Here is a 12,239-nt window from a genome sequence, read left to right on the forward strand (position 1 = left end):
AGCTTCTGTCTTAAGAAGACCTGTGTTGGTCAAATGGAACTTTGCATTCTGTCCCTATGCAGTAATTTCTTCTTGTGAGTGGACTAACAGGCTTCTGATCTTGATTGGATACATCATGGAATTTGCTACTGATCATAAGAACCCCAGCCTTCTGAGAGTAATTTCTCATCAGAAATTAATGGGCACCCTGTTGGAGCAGACACAGCTCATTGGTTCTGCAATATCCTCATTTAGTGACACACTATCACCATTGGTCCATGCTTGGCCCCCTTTTATTTATTCATTTTATTACACCATTGACAAATAAAAATAATTAAAATTAAAAGCTACAAATAAAAACTACACTGGTTTGTGTATCTCTCTAGTAAGACTGATTATGTAGAGAACTAATCCTTAGAGATGAGCTTTCTCTCCTTGGATGGACAAAATTAGGGTTCTTGGCCTGTGTGGGTGTATTGAGGTCATGATCCCACCTTGGGAGGCCTGTAAAGGGTCATTAGTGGCTTTTCCTGGTAGACATGCTCTTGACATCATTGCTTGTTCTCTGCAAGAGCCACTGAAGGATACAATAATAATGATTATTAAAAACAGCTATACTAACACATTTATTGAGTAATTGCTACATTCTAGGCAATGTGATAAATACTGTGAAATCACTGTCATTATTCCCATTGTCAGCTAAAGAAATCCAGAAGAGTTAACAAAGTCCCACAGCCAGGCTTCAACTCTGGTATGTTTGATTCCAAAGCCCATTCTTTTTATTATTTATGGAGTTAATATTTTATGTTAGGTAAGAAGAGAAAGGGATGAAAAAGTTGAGTGTTTGAGTGAAGTCTAGTTCCAGTGCCATTTATCTGGGCAAAGTGAAAATCAAGAAACTGACAGTGTATTCTATAAATACAACCAGATAATTATTTTTGTAAATTTAGAAGGATACTCCCTTCACCCAAATTCCTATCCTAAGTCAACAGAACACACCATTTTTTATGGTAAACTACTCAAGGCATTCCACTAAATCAGGAAGAAGACAAGCTGGTTATCACTGTTATTTTTCAATTTCATCCTAGAAGTTTTAGAGTCTAAAATAAGAATATTTAAAAGATTAAATAAATATATATTAGAAAAGTGTCAATGTAATTGTTAGTTGCAAACCCTGGTTGTCTCCCCCAGAAAAGCTATGAAAATCAGATGGAAAACTGCTAGCTCTAGCAAAAGATTTAACGTCTATACCCAGAAGATATACTTTAGCAATATTAATCACTGGGAATTTCTCATTGGGGACTGTGAGGGAGTTTTATTTTCTTCTTTTTCTTGTGTTGCAGATGACATGCTAGGGATTAGGAAGGGGTCAAAATAATTATCCTGAGAAGGTACCTTCTCAGCGGTAACCTCCTTTTGTGCTACTGAGTACAGATCTTGCTTGAAGAAAAGGAATATAGGGATTGAGGGCAGCCAATCTTAGAAGGGAGGCCAGGGAGTTCCTTTGTCTGGATTGAAGGTGAAATTGGTCCTTGTGTGGTCAATGGCCCCAGAAACGGGACTTCTAGCTCCAGAAGAGGCCCCAGGGTGAGAAAGCCCACACTAGCTCAGAGGTCCGTAATTGTTCAAACCCCCTGAAGGAGCTATGCTAGGGGAGCTGAAGCAGAGAGGAACTGTATTTAGCATGATGATACAGTTTATTGGCAAACTTGGCACATTTTTTGAGACTGGAACGGGACTGTTAATAATTACACCAGGTGTCAACTCAGACTCTCTGGGTAAAGCAGCACACAGGCTCACTCTTATGAAAGCACTTTGGGCCAGCGCCAAGGGCCAGGGTATGCTGGCTGTGGCAATGGTTGCTTCTTCTTGTGGTCCAGTTGACATTGTGGGGTAAGATTCTGGGTGACCTTAGGAGTCTCCACTTCTCTCTCATGGAGACACTGTTTGCTAGTGCTTGGGTTGCCATAAGACTTGGAGACGGGAGCTTGGCTCCATACTGCAAGGAAGAACTATATCACATATATATATTCATATGCACACATATATGCACTTACTAAAGGAGATATACTTACCTGTATTTTTAAACTTTCAGCTGAGAACATATGCCATTTCTATAATAATAGTACCCTGAACTTCCCTGGGCTGCACTGGTCTATGGGTACCACCAATCAGGCCACCTTGTCACTAATTTCCAATTTTCCATGGCTCATTTTCCCACATGGTATAATTTCTTAGCCCTGAGAATCATCAAGAGGTGTCACGTGCTTTACAAACTCCACTATCCAAGCCACCCCAGCTGCTGTGTCAGGAGCCAACATCTTTATGAAGGCCCCACCAAGCACAGCAGAGTATACTCAGTATACTCAATATACCTTTGATACACAGGGTATCAAACCTGGGCAGCACTGGAAACTGCTAACTGTGGTTACAGTGGATTCCTATGGGGGACGGGTGTCGGAGGGAAACCTTACTTTAAAAAAAAAGTTTTTATTTATTTGAGAGAGAGATCACGAGCAGGGGGAGGGGTAGAGGGAGAAGCAGACCCCTTGCTGAGGAGGGAGCCCGATTCGGGGCTCGATCCCAGGACCCTGGGATCATGACCTCCAGCTGAAGGCAGACGCTTAATTGACTGAGCCACCCAGGTGCCCGGGAAAGCTTACTTTTTAATTGTACGCCCTTTTGAAATTTTGTCTATGTTCTTGTAGCCTTCTTTCAGAGATAGAAATAATTTAAAAATTTACAAAGCTGTGTAGGTCGCTGTGCAGGAGCCAGCCAGAATGGCTCTCTGTTTTCTATGTAACATTATGACAGAAAAAAACCAAAGCAGGCCTGCTTATGTATCAGCGTGTTCCAGACAGCCCTGTGGTTTTTGCTCTGCTCAGGACCAAGGCAAGCCTTCAGGGGTCTGGGAACAGAGTCAGATGCCCGCCACTTGCTCTGAGTCCCACTGCCCTCTGATGGTTAAGGCTTTGAACCGTGAGGGTCAAACTCACTGTTTATAAAAGCCTGTTAAGTCAATCAGAGAAAGACATGTATCATATGACCTCACTGATATGAGGAATTCTTAATCTCAGGAAACAAACTGAGGGTTGCTGGAGTGGGGTTGGGGTGGGAGGGATGGGGTGACTGGGTGATAGACACTGGGGAGGGTATGTGCTATGGTGAGCGCTGTGAATTGTGCAAGACTGTTGAATCACAGATCTGTACCTCTGAAACAAATAATACATTATATGTTAAGAAAAAAAAATAATAAGAAGATAGCAGGAAGGGAAGAATGAAGGGGGGGAAATCGGAGGGGGAGATGAATCATGAGAGATGATGGACTCTGAAAAACAAACAGGGTTCTGGAGGGGCGGGGGGCGGGAGGATGGGTTAGCCTGGTGATGGGTATTAAAGAGGGCACGTTCTGCATGGAGCACTGGGTGTTATACACAAACAATGAATCATGGAACACTACATTAAAAAAAAAAAAAGTTTAAAAAAAAGGGCCTTGACTAAACTATGAACTTGCTTTATGAACTTCCTCCTCTCCCGGGCAGGGTGGTGAAGTGGTGAGCACATATTTATGTAGTTAGTGTTACGGTGACAGGAGCTGACCTGGGGAAGGCTTAGCCCTTCACTGAAGGACATCTCTAAGAAGCAGGGTGTCTCAGGGGCCCTGCACATTTATCACAGGGCCTGAACATAGTAAATACTTAATAAATGTGAGCTCCTTTTATTATTGTTGTAATCGTTTCTATAAATTCAAGTGACTCAGGATGTCAGAAACTAAAATCCATTTTAAAAATCTGGGATTTAGTTATCTTGGGAGAGCAAAAATGACATCTCAAGGCCATGTATCAGTTTTAGCAATAAATACTCTCACCAGGAAGGCGGGGTCTTCTTTCAGAAGGTTCTCAAACACTATCTGTTCAAGAGGAACGATAATTAAGATAATGCTATGGGCTCTGCTGTCACCTAGTGGAAAATTAGATTCTGATAAAACTGTTCTCAATAACCACCTCCTTGTGATCATTGCCAGTTGACTGCCATTGGCTCGAGTTGTACAATTCATCACAACTGCAAACCACAGCCAGAGTCCACGAAGTCTGTCTTGATGCGCTTCTACCCCTCACCCCTCCCCTCACCCCAAACAGCAAAGAGCACGTGATCCTGTGCAGCTGCCCAGTCCAAAGCTGGCAGCTGTTGAGAACAGTCTTGGCAACTGCCAGGTCCCCTGGTCCCGGGAACATTGCGAGATGGTAAGAGCAGAGGATCTGGCACATGGTACGCCTTTGATGAGTAACTGCTGAATGAGTCTTTGCCACAATAATTACAACAGACCAAAACAAACAAACCCACACACAAAGACAACAACAACAACAAAGCGAAAACAAAAACTACCTAGTCATGTTTCCTTTTAGAGTTGTTAAGTGTTTTCATAAAGTACCTTAACTTATTCTCAGAAAAAACTGTGAGGGACGCCTGGGTGGCTCAGACGGTTAAGCGTCTGCCTTCGGCTCAGGTTGTGATCCCAGGGTCCTGGAATCGAGCACCACATCAGGCTCTCCGCTCAGCGGGGAGCTTGCTTCTTCCTCTCCCTGTGCCTGCTGCTTCCCATGCTTGTGCTCTCTCTCTGTCAAAAATAAATAAAATGTTTAAAAAAAAGAAAAAACTGTGAAATTGGGCACATCTTCCCATTTTAAAGATGAGGAAATTGCTGCTTGGGAAAGATAATGTCAAGAAGTCAAGCAAAACAAAACAAAAAACAAACAAAAGAACCACCTCCCCCCCCCCACCACACACACAATCAAAGCCAACCTGACTCTCAATTCTGAGCTCTACCCTCATCAGTATTCTGCTTTGCAGATCCTGTGGTGGCTCAAGCGTGATAATAGGAAGGTGGGGAACATTCTGGTTTGTTTTGGGGAAAGGGGAGTTCTGTAGGGAAAGAAAGACTACCCAAGCAAGGTTCTGGGACCTGCAGGCCACTGGGTGGGAGGAGACATTCTTCCCCATGCTAGGGTTGGACCCACCACTGTGTCCAGATCTCCTGCTCACTAGTTTGTCAGGGATCTTGCCAATCCAAGCACCTCCCTTTTCTGCTTCTCCTACCTCCCCTTCTCCTTAGGCAAATCACGATCAGTTTTAAAAATCAAAATTAGGGGTGCCTAGGTGGTTCAGTTGGTTAAGCATCCGACTCTTGGTTTCAGCTCAGGTAATGATCTCAGAGTGGTGAGATTGAGCCCCGAGTGGGGCTCCACGTTCAGCGGGAGTCTCCTAGAAGATTCTGTCCCTCTGCCCCTCCCCCACTCTCTCTCTCTCTCATAAATAAACCTTTAAAACAAATCAAAATTAAAACTTTGCTTTCACCCAGCTGTTGCTATGGATGCTATTACATTTTCTCCTATTCTTCAAAATAGGCTTATCAGAAGAGTGGACTCAGCACATTTCACTCCCCACACCCTTTCACGCCACACAGTGTGGTTTCATCACTGACCCCGCTCCCCTCCCCCTGGAAATTGCTATTGCACTGTTACCAAGGCTACCTATTTGCCAGATCCAGTGGACTTTGCAGGCGTCTGCATTACTCCTTGGGGCATTTCACACCTGTCGCTTGACCATGGCGTGCATACTGAAATTCTGTCCTTCCACCGCCGCCCCCACCCACTGCAGGTGCTCCCAAGACATGGCTTCCCTTAGTTCTCGCACCATTCACTCTTAGTGTCCTTCATAAGTGTCACTCTTATTTTCTAAGCTCCTCCCAGAACTCTCAAGGGAGTAATACCACCTGATAATTCCATTTCTTTAGCCTAGACCTCTCCTCTGAGCTCTTGTCTCACGGGACCTCCCTGAGATTCCTCAGATGCACTGATTCCAAACTGTACCCATCTCTATCCTTCTACTCATCCCAGCTGCCCAAGCCAGGGAACTAAAAGCTATTGTTAACAGAAACAGGTAATAGTAAAACAAAAATACTGGGTGTAAAGGGAGAATAATTTTTTTATGCTGGCTAGTCAGGAAGAGAAATTCACCTACAGACTTAAAAACTGTTGCACATTTTTAATTTGCAAAATTTCAAACTTATAAAAAAGTTGCAAAATTCGAACACTGAACTCTGTATAGCCTTCACTGAGATTCACCAATTGCTAATACTTTGCCACATTTGCTTCATCTCTCTCCATATGTAACTATGTTATTGTTATTTTTGTTAAATCATTCGAAAACAAGTTGCAGACATCGTGTCCATTTACTCCTAAATACTTTAGCATCTATCTTTTAAGAAAAGAAACATTCTTTTATAAGGAGCAATCATCATTTAGAAAATCGAATGGTGATATAATAGTATTATGTAATATGTAGTTCATTTACAAATTATTTCCATTGTCCCAATAATATCTTTGTTAGCTATGTTGGGTTTTTCTTCCCTAATTGAGCATCCAATAGAGAATTATGCTTTGCATTTAGCTCTTTAATGTCCTTTAATCTGGAATGGCTCCCCCAGCCTTTCTTTGTCTCTTCTGACGTTGATATTTTTGAAAAACACAGACCAATTTGTAAACTATATAGATTCAGGTTATACATTTTTGGCAAGAAAGTTACATAAAGAGTGCTGTGTCCTTCTCAGTGTACCTTTTCAGGAAACATGGTATCAGTTGGTTAGTGATCACTTAGCTACAGATGTTGTCTGCTGTAAAAGTACTTTCTTTCCTCTTGTGGTTAAGAATCTAAGAGTACAGGGGCGCCTGGGTGGCTCAGTCAGTTAAGCGTCTGCCTTCAGCTCAGGTCATGATCCTGGGGTCCTGGGATTGAGTCCTGCATCAGGCTCCCTGCTCCACAGAGAGCCTGCTTCTCCCTCTCCCTCTGCTGCTCCCCCCTGCTTGTGCGCTCTCTCTCTGACAATTAAATAAATAAAATTTTTAATAAAAAAAGAAAAATGATCTAGGAGGACAAATTTTCAGACTGTGTAAATATGTTCATCCTCAACAAACTTCCACCTAATGGTTTTAGTATTCCTTGATAATTCTTACCTGAACCAAATATTACTATGATGATTTAAAATTGGTGATTTTCTAACTCCATTATTCCTTCTACATTTATTAGTTGGTGTTCTATTATAAAGAAAAGCTATCCTGTCATCCTTATTTTTCTTTGTTTTTTTTTTCCCCTTTTTTTAGTATCATTAAGGACTCTGGATTTTTGGTTTTTTCCCTCCAGTGCCATAATTCATTTCTGTCATTATTCTTTATTATTATTTTGCTCAAATTGTCAGTGATTTGGCTAGTAGAAATCCCTTCAAGTATTTTTCCTCTGTCTTTTTGACCTGCCCTACCTTTTTTTTTTAAGCATTTCATTATTTTCTGACACAAGAAATGTTCTAGTCTTATCTTGTACTTTAAAATCAGCTATTTTTTTAAAGTGGGGAGTGATATTTATACCCCAAGATCCAGTGCTAGGTTGTTCAATTGCTGCTGGAGTAGTATTACTTGAGGACACTTTTAACATACAGAGCTAGGGAACATATATGCATACACATATATTACTTTTTAAATTTTTTTAAGTAGGCTCCACACCCAGCATGGAGCCCAATGCAGGGCTTGAACACACAACTCTGAGAGATCAAGATATGAGCTGAGATCAAGAGTCAGATGCTTAACCAACGGAGCCACCCAGGTGCCCCTACTTTTTAATTTAAAAAAAAATCATGATTTCATACTGATACCTCTAATCCTAAGCAAATATCATAGGTTCTTCCTTATTCCCCCATTCCAAAAATTGTTTATCACCTTTTTCCCACAGTGAAAAACCTGCCTCCCAGAAGCATCAGTATATTTGTTCATTTGCTCAATCCTAAAATATACACAAAATAGCTTCAGAATTGCTACACCCATAGTGCTATCAAAACGTTTGTATTTCTTTTTCCCTTTAGATCCAGGCTATATATCTAAGTACCGTGTTCCAGCTGACTTAGATTCATTCTCCTTTTTTGCCTTCAAGGTAGTCTGTCATCCATTTGATATATTGTTAGTTTCATTTGTTTCTGTCTTTATTCACTTCTAGGCTTGTCTCTCCAAACTTGTTGATTTACTTTAATGTTTTAAATATGTAAAATACTAGCATGCTTCCAAAAGTCGAAACTACACATAAAAATAATATACCTCACTCGAAGTAAACAATTCTATCAGTTTCTGGTTTATCCTTCCTAGGTTTCCTTTTTTGCAAGAAGTGGAGATACATGTATATATTTGTGTTTCTTCTTCTTCCTTACAGAACAGGCAGCATAGTAAATATATTCTTTTCTGCCTGTGGAATCTGATCAAGGAAAGCTTTGTACAAAGTACAAGTTGAAACTTTTGCTTGTTCCTAAGGGTGGGAAGCCAAGATTTATGGCTCTTATGTTAAGAAAAACAACTTAATAGTCCTTTTTTTAAGTGGAAAAGAATAGGTTGGTGATTTTCAAAGTATGATGCTTGGACCAGCTTCATCGCAACACCTGGGAACTTAAAAATGCAAATCCCCCAGCCCTATCCCAGATCTACCAAATCAGAAACTCTAAGGTTGGGTCCCAGAAGTTCTGTCATGTAATAAGCCCTCCAGATAATTCTGATGTGGGCTAAAGTTTGAGAAGTACTGTTCTAGGCTAGTCTAGGAAGGAGTAAGTTGAGAGAGAATAACACCTACCTTTCATTGGGTGCTGCTAAGTTTTGACCAAGAACAGGTGTGAGCATCTTACACAAATATATTCCTCATATTACCATCACGATCATCCCAGCAGGTGGGGGCTCTGTGATGAGTCCAAGTTTACAGATGGGGCAACTGTGGTACGGAGAGAGTGAGTGACTTCTTAAAATCACACAGCTAGGAAGCTGTGAAGACCAGATTTGAAACCTGGGCAGACTGTCTTTGAAACCCTTGATCGCAATCATTACTCTGTGCTACTTCTCGGCATTGTGTCAGATCAAATGAGAACTAAATTTCTCTCCATACCAGACTGACAGACTGGCGGCCTGGAGAATAGTTAATGAGTGTGTCTGGTACTGAGAGAGTTGAGAGAAATGCTTGGCTAGAAGGAGGTGAAACAGTCCAGGAAATGATGGCAAGCAGGGCTTCGTAAAAAAGCTGAGAATGTCCACAAGTGAAATAATCACTGTGGCAGGGACAGCAGAAGATTTAATGTCAGTGCCATTAACCATTTGATTTCACATTCTTTCCCATCTTGTGTTTTACCGCATCCCCTTGCCATTACCCCCTATCATTCAGGAAGAGTCTATTGCACACAGTAGGCATGGTTAGTTGTGCTTTAGGCTGGAAGGCAGAGGGGCAGGGTCCAGGCATGTGGAAAGCGGTGTGGAGAAGCTCAGAGGCTGCAGGAGTCCAAGGAGTGAGCGGGGATAGAGAATTCACTGGGGGCGGGGACTTAGCGTCCAAGTTCCCCTGACGGGTATTTAGTGAAGCTGTGAGACTCATGAACAGTATGATGAGACATATATCACGTATGGAAAATAAAAGAACCACCACCCATTTTTCAGCCCCGAGCATTGGTGGGAAGAAGTAAAAGTCGAGAGTAAGGGGAGAACAATATGTATGTGTCCCAATATTCCTCATTTGGAGATGACTCATTAGGTCAGTAAGAGTATTATTGCCCTTTCTCATTTAAGTCTCTAGGGCAGGTATCATACATCTAATGGTATGGAGTGGTCAAGCAGAGAGAGGCCTTGACATTTAACTTTCCCTAGACCTTTCAGTTTCCATGTTGAATGGACACTAAGTCTAAAGCCAATGGGTCTGCCAGTGGGTTCACCATGGCAGGGTGAGGTGACCCTCCCCACAGAGATCAGGAGCAGACTGTCAGGCCAACAAGCTGGAGAGAGAATGCGGCAAAGACCTGGGGTCTGCAGCTAGCAGAGGTATTGGGGAGGCCCAGCCAACCAGGGGTTAATTCCAGGTCCGACCGAACCAAGAGAAAGACCTGAGTCCCAGCGACATTGGCCCCCATATTTGGCAGCACACAGGAGGACAAGAGACATTTGTGTGGAGACTGAAAGAGGGAGAGGACATGCAGCTCGAGGACCTCAACTCTCTCCCTCTGACACATCCTGCACCTCCCCCACCTGTTTTGAAACCGAAACAGAGGGAGGGAAGGACAATCTGAAAAGCGGAGCATTTTGCAGGCAATTCTGAGCATGTTCTGGTGAAGAATTGAGTATTGTTGAAAGTATTGGATTGGGAGGAGTTTAAAGATGTTGGACATTTAGTTAATGCTCCCACTGACTAGTAGTTGGGAATTCAGAAGGGCACAAGGATAGCAACTATAGACAATATGAAACATTTTCCTTCTTTCTGTGTACTTAACATGAGTTTCGTTTTGTGTGATGGTTTAATTCCTGCCTCCTTGACTAGACTGTAAGGGCCCTTGGGCAGGGACTGTCTTTCCCTTCCCACCCCCCACCCCTTGCTCTAGCAAGAGGGCAGGGACTTGGCGCATGGACGGTGCTAGGTAAATGCTTTCTGAGGTTGAATTTTGCTTATACCTGATGTTTGGATGATCTAACCAGAAGAAAATGAGGGAATAAGGTGAAAGGGACACAAGTCAGTAACTCCCCTAGTTATGTGGTTTAGCAAGCCGAGACAAGGAGGATTCCATCACACAAAAGGACATTTCCATGGAATCACAATTTCATCCATGTTTGGCCGTGCAGCACTTAATAAGATTACTACTTTGTATGTGGATAGTGCTTTAAAGTTTACAAAGAACATTCAATATGCCGTTTGAGTCTTTCAACAGTCCTGCAAGACGGGTAAGGGATTTTCGTATTTATTTTATAGAGAAGCTAACCAAGGTTCCAAGACATTCATCAACTAACCTGAGGTCTAATGCATTGAATGTGTAGAATCAGGAGAGCTGGGGTTAGAACCCAGTTCTCCTGGCTCCCAGTGTATCAAGCCTCTGCACCATGGTCAGAACAGAAGTTTGGGGGACGTTGGCCAGGACACTCAGTGAGGAAGGGGCCCTGGGTGCTGGCACATTATTCCCTTCCAAGGGTGCTGATCAGAGCTTACCAGCTGAAAGGCCCCTAGAGGGGAGAGAAGAAGTGACACTGATGAGAATGTCTCAGGGAAGGCAGTCGATGCCCTGTGAGAGGTGGGTGCATCAACACAGTGTTCATACAAGATGGTTGTTAGGGACTGAATGTTTGTGTCCTCCAGCCCACCCCCAACCCCCGGAAATTCACATGTTGGAGCCCTAACTCTCACTGTGATGGTATTAAGATGGGGGGACCTGGGAAGGTTGATCAGGTCATGGGGGTGGAGCCCTCATGAGAGAGCTTAGAGCTCTTATAAGAAGAGATATAAGGGGTGCCTGGGTGGCTCAGTCAGGTAAGCATCTAACTCTTGATTTCGGCTCAGGTCATGATCTCAAGGTTAAGCCCCATGTCTCTTTCTCCCTCTGCCCTTCCCCCGCCTCTCTAAAAAAATTAAAAATAATAAGAGACATAAAAGAGATCATCTCTCTCCCTCTCTCTCCATATGAGGACACAGCAAGAAGATGATAACCTGCAATCCAGGAAGAGGGCCCTCACCAGAAGCTGACCATGTTGGCGCCCTGATCTTAGGCTTTCCTCCTCCAGAACTGTGAAAAGGAAATTTCTGCTGTTTAAGCCACCTCATCCTTGGTAGTTTGTTACAGTAGTCTAACCGTCTGAGTGAGTGGTCATCATGAGGCTCTTCTAGGGCAATGGGAGTGGGGCAGGGCTGGAGCCCTTCTCTCTAGCCTATTCATGCGGAAAGGGATGGGGCACAATTTCCCTGTGTCTCCAGAGTTATGCCATGCAAATACAGTTGAGTTTTCTCACCTGGCCTGCCACTTATAAGAGAAAACTGCATGCCCTTGCTTTTGCAGTAAGGCTGATGGCTGTCTGAGTAAAGGGATCGTGAGGGCGGGGGGGAGCTTTCCCTTCTTCATCTAGGAGCCTGCATCTCTAGTGCTCTCACCAGCCTGAAGCTGAGCACCAAAGCGGGTATTGGTGTCCCATCCAATCCTGGCATTACCTGGCTTGCCCTCACAGGGGCAGTGTAGCCTCAAGAAGCAGGTGCTTATCACCTGGCTGCCTGGAAAAGGGCATTGCAGTGGCCCACTCCCTACCCCCCCCCCCACCTTAGCTAGGATGCAGCACCTAACCTGGGTCCTTTGGAGATGAGCGCTGGTATTTCTGCCATAGATATTCACTCTTTCTTTCTTTCTTTCTTTCTTTCTTTCTTTCTTTCTTTCTTTCTTT

The sequence above is a fragment of the Neomonachus schauinslandi genome, chromosome 11 (assembly GCF_002201575.2).
Source record: "Neomonachus schauinslandi chromosome 11, ASM220157v2, whole genome shotgun sequence".
Classification (NCBI taxonomy): domain Eukaryota; kingdom Metazoa; phylum Chordata; class Mammalia; order Carnivora; family Phocidae; genus Neomonachus; species Neomonachus schauinslandi.